At 29.2% G+C, this 5,396-nt stretch overlaps 1 long non-coding RNA gene across 1 annotated transcript; it reads right to left on the minus strand.

The window, feature by feature from the left end:
- Nucleotides 1–2,465: 2,465 nt before the first annotated feature.
- LOC108689708 lies at nt 2,466–3,009 on the minus strand. The gene is made up of 2 exons (XR_001931842.1): nt 2,872–3,009; nt 2,466–2,798 (listed from the first exon to the last, which is right to left on the minus strand). It is a non-coding gene; the product is annotated as an uncharacterized LOC108689708 (long non-coding RNA).
- Nucleotides 3,010–5,396: the final 2,387 nt, after the last annotated feature.

The following is a 5,396-nucleotide window of genomic DNA, read 5'->3' on the forward strand; positions in this document are numbered from 1 at the left end:
GCTAATTTTTTTATATATATTACTAGAAGAAGTAAACTATTATATTAGCGATTAACAACTGACTAAAAAAAAAAAAACTAAACAACAATTGTGACACCACATTTCTATTTCATGATTAAATAAGCATGAGATTCAATTTATCCTTGGTTATAAATTATTAATTTTTTTTGACATTAACTTCTTATCCTGATACTATTGTTGATGTTGTTTGTCTATTGCATCCACGATGAAAAGGAATGGATTCCTTCATACAGGGTAGACTTCGTTATTTTTCAGAAATTTATCGATAAACGATCATGTTCAAATTAAAACTTACGGATCCCTGAAACATGGCACACACTATTATCATCAAGACCAAGAACACGACTGATATTCTCATATTGCAATCTTGAGCTACTGTTTAATCTGAACGTTTATATCGCGTCACGTCATAGTAGCAATATTTATACTGCGCCGAATAATGATCTATTTGTTAAGGATTGACAATGATAAATGACACACACCTGTTTTGTTATCTGTGTAGCCTATTATGTTCCTTTATAACAAAAATAATTATTTTACAAAACATGGATATATATATTCCGCATTCTTTTAAGCAGGTGTCGCTGATAAGAGGTTGTTATCATGTATGCAGGCGAAAATGACGTCTGACAAGTACATTCAAACAAATTCCGATCCAATAGAAAAAAAAATATGATAATTAAAATTTTACGTATCATACGTATACAACAAAGTGACAATCGTCGTGACTGTGAGAGATACGTGTCATAATTGGCAAATTATACTTCGCTTCTGCAGAAAACTACTTCTCTCTACTTCGCTTATCGCGATGCAATCATCATGATAATTTTGATGCGTAGAACGAAGCTGCAACTTCGATGTGTACAGAACGAACAACGCAGATGACATCAATGCATGGAATGAATGGCGTATCAGCGCGGACAACTTCGTGGTGCAATATGTAAGATGACCAACTCAAAAGTCAAGAATTTCAGATTCAAGTCCTACCAGATATAAAATAATTTTTCAGATACAATTTAAATTGGGTATTGTAATTAAGTAATACATAAAATTTTTAGGATCAGAAAATACTGATCCATTCATTTCTTAAAAAGAATATTCTTAAGAATTTCTTAAGAAGAATAAAAAGAGATAATAAGTACATAGAAAGTTTGATTAATAAAAATTATCAAGAGATTAGATATTCCTGATATAGAATCGTGAGTTTAAAAAACTGTCTAGGGATTTGATAGAAAAATAAAATGACAATAAAAAAATAAATGTTTTGTTTTATTTTTTATTTTATTATTTATTTGCACTCGCTGTGTTTAGTTTAGGGTAGACTACTACCCGTCCAATTTTTTTATCTTTATCTTTAGCTAATTTTTAAATGTAATTATTAAAAGAAGTGAGCGTTATATTATTGATTCACCAATTGACTAAAACAAAAACTAGACAACAGCTATGTAAGACACAACATTTCTATTTCATGATTAAATAAGCATAAGGTTCAATTTATCTCTAGTTATGGAATAACATCCTTTCTCCCGATTTTCCCCATTTTCTGATAACTGCGTTGTTGTTGTTCTTGCTGTTATTCTTGTTCTCTATTGCGTCCAATAATAAAAAAGAGAATCCTTCGCATAGAGTAGAACTTCGTTATTCTTCCAAGATCAAGAATACCACTGATATTCTCATATTGCAATCTAGCGCTACTACTGCTTGATTTGAACATTTACATCGCGTCACATTATAATAATAATATTTATATTGCGCCGAATAATAATCTATTTATTAAGGATTAATGGCAATGATAAATAGCACATCTGTTTTGTCATTTATGTAATCTGTTATCAATTATCTTCTTTTACAACAATATAATATATTAAATATTTTACAAGACATGAATATGTTCCGTATTCTTTCAGACGCTAATAAGAAATTGTTATCATGATAGAGGCGAAAGTGACGCCCGACAAGCATATTCAAACGAATTCGGATGTAATAGAAAAAAACATGATAATTAAAAACTCTGCGTATTATATCTATATGTAGCAACGTGACAATCGTCGTGATTATGAGAGATACGTGTCATAATCGGTGAATTATATATTCGCCTCTGCTTATCGTGATGCAATCGCCGGATGCTTAGAACGAACGCCGCGTCAAAAATCATGAGTTTCAAGTTTAAAACTTACCATATATAAAATAATTTTCCAGATACAATTGAAATTGTACATTGTGATCAAGAGCAGAAGGTTTTTAAGAACAGCAAATATTGACTTAAGAATATTCATCTCTTAAGAAGAATAAAATAAAGATAACAATATAGAAAATCTAATATATAGAAAATAATATATAGAAAATCTAATTAATAAAAACTATCTAGAAGCTGAATATTCTTGATACAGAATTCTGAATTAACTGTAGGGATTTGGCAGAAAAAGATAATAAAAAGATAAATGTTTTATTTTATCTTATTTTTTATTTGCTATTTTTATTTGCATTCGCTGTGTTCAGTCTAGAGTGGACTACTATTAATTTCATTTTTTGTCCTTTAGCTAATTTTTTGGTATAGATACTACTAGATAAAGTGAGCGTTACATTACCAATTAACTAAAGAACTAGACAATAGCTATGTGAGACACAACTTTCCTATTCTATGATTAAACAGACATAAGATTCAATTTATTCCAAATATATTGTGCCTGGGCCAAAACCTATGATGTTGCTGCTGTTGTTGTTGTTGTTGTTGTTGTGGTTCGTCTACGTCCACCTCTTCCACAAGGAAGAGATTCCTTCGTACAGAGTACAACTTCGTTATTTTTCAGAAATTTATCGATAAACAATTATATTTAAATTAAGACTTACAGATCCCTGGAACATTGCACACACTACTATCATCAAGACCAAGAACATCATTGATATTCTCATATTGTACTACTCTTATATTGCTAATGGTTGCACTGTAAATGTCACCTAGCGTTACGTCGTAGCAATATTTATACTGCCCCGGTAGAATAACGATCTATTTATTAAGGCTTGACAATAAATAATGGTACACGTATTTTTTTATCATTTGTACCATATATAGCTCATTGTCAATTATGTTCCTTTATTACAAAAATAATTATTTTTCAAAATGGGTATGCCGCGGTCTTTCAAGCATATGTTGTTGATGAGAGATTGTTATCATGCGGAAATAATGTCCGACAAACATATTCAAATAAATTCCGGTGTTAATAAAAAAATGATAATCAAAATTCTACGTACCATACGTATGTAGCAACGCGATAACTATTGTGCGTATGACTGTAAAGAATACATATCATAATCGACAAATTAGGCAAAAGCTTAAGCAGTAAGATGTAAGCAGTATAATTAACCATTTCATTTTAGAGACCGTTAAACTGTAAGCATCAATATGACTTCCTTACTGCTTAAATTTTTTGTGTGCCATAGCCCTTATACTGTCAGCTCTGCTTTTCGCGATACAATCTCCGAAATGAGTTCATGTGAAACGAAATTGCAGCGCGAACAACATAGAAAAATAGATGCGCTTAGAACAAATGGCTTCAATGCGTAGCACGAACGGCGCGCGCGGGCGTAGGTAACTTCAATGTGTGAACATAGACGGCTTCTGTAAATCGTGTCATAGAAGAAAACGATAATTTCAACCAAACTTTTAAACGTTTGTAAAAAATTTCAAATGGAAAACACGCTATAAAACATGCCTATAATTTTTTGAAAAAGTTTTTTTTTTAAATTACATTATGGAAACTCATGTGATATGATTTAATTAAGATTCGCTTTTAATCTGAGAGATTATTTACTTTGAAATAATAGAGTTTCTTCGAACAAAATGTCATAATAAAATGTTTTTATGTAATTTTGGATGTTAGAAATGAAATAATACATCTTCTCACATAAAATTCGTTTTTTTCGTTTGTATTCTCTATCGCAAATATAATTTTAAGTATCCTAATATATATTAATTTTAAAATAATATAATGGATAATTATATCCTAATTAATATAGGAGATTAGATATATAATTTTGATGCATAAATACAAGCAACATTAAATCATGATTTGCAAAAGCAACGCGCATTTTCCTATCGCTACAGTGCAACTAATTTAACGTTATATCACAGCTTGCGTCAGATCCGTCTAGTACCAGCGATTGACAATGAGATACTACCGTTAAAATGAATTCTATTTATATGTAAATCGACTGATGACTCGGTCTTTAAATAATCGCGGAAAAGCTTCATTAGATGAGAGTGTATTTCTGTTGATTGTGAAACACACATTGAATTTTATCCCATTTGATGTAGAAATTACGCAAGAGATAAATTATGCAAGATACAGTAGACAAAATCTAGTTCTCTTGTTATTAATTAACAACACGTGTTTTTATATCAATTATTCTGCAATATCAGAGAAACATCCAATTTATTTGTCTCATTTATTCCTCATGAAAAATAATTAATATCCTCTTAACACAAAGTGATTCTCAAACTTCTGAACGATGTTTTCTAAGAAAAGATACGCTCTCAACTTTAGCCAAACTACAATAGAATAATTGTATTCTAATATATTCTGTTTTACTTTTTTTAGAAAAAATATATATATATAAAAATAGCTCTAAATAAAACGTCATATAGAAATAACAAAATATGTTTTAGTATTATAACATTTAAATTTCTTTTAGTTTCTTTATAACAAATGTCTGACGATTAAAAATAGTTCATCAGAAAACAGCAATAGTGTCATTAAGATTATAAAACGAAAGTAAAATATATTGCACGCAGCTAAATTACAAAAATTGTACAAATAGTTAGCAATTATGGCAAAACATGCATCAAAAAAGATAACAGATTTTTATTGTCAATTCCAATATTTGTGTATCAATTGATAATATGTGAATTGAAATTGATAATATATTAAAAAAATGTATATCATGTTAATATGATTTATATTCTTTATTTATATTATGTGTAGAAATGAATCCAGTCGATTTGATTCAAGAGTTAGTACTGATTAAAGTTAGTACGTTTTCTACTTGTCAATGGAGAATTACTAATTGCTAATATTCATAATCAGTTTTTGTGATGTAATTGTTACCTAATCACTACAAAGTAACCTAAACACTGTCAAAGTGATAACAAAAAGCGTTAGTATATATAAAATATATAATCTAGCTACAGTCACTAGCAATTTTAAATTAGTCAATGGACAATATCCAAATTGTCATTTTATTTTATAAAAAAAGATCTATCTAGCGCAATTGATTAATATATTAAGATGTAAGTTTTACATTTTATTAGGCAGATACTAGACAGACTGTTTTATTATGAAAGAATCTGACAAAAACAATAAACAAATGGTAAATTG

This window comes from Atta colombica, unplaced genomic scaffold (genome assembly GCF_001594045.1).
Source record: "Atta colombica isolate Treedump-2 unplaced genomic scaffold, Acol1.0 scaffold105, whole genome shotgun sequence".
NCBI lineage: Eukaryota > Metazoa > Arthropoda > Insecta > Hymenoptera > Formicidae > Atta > Atta colombica.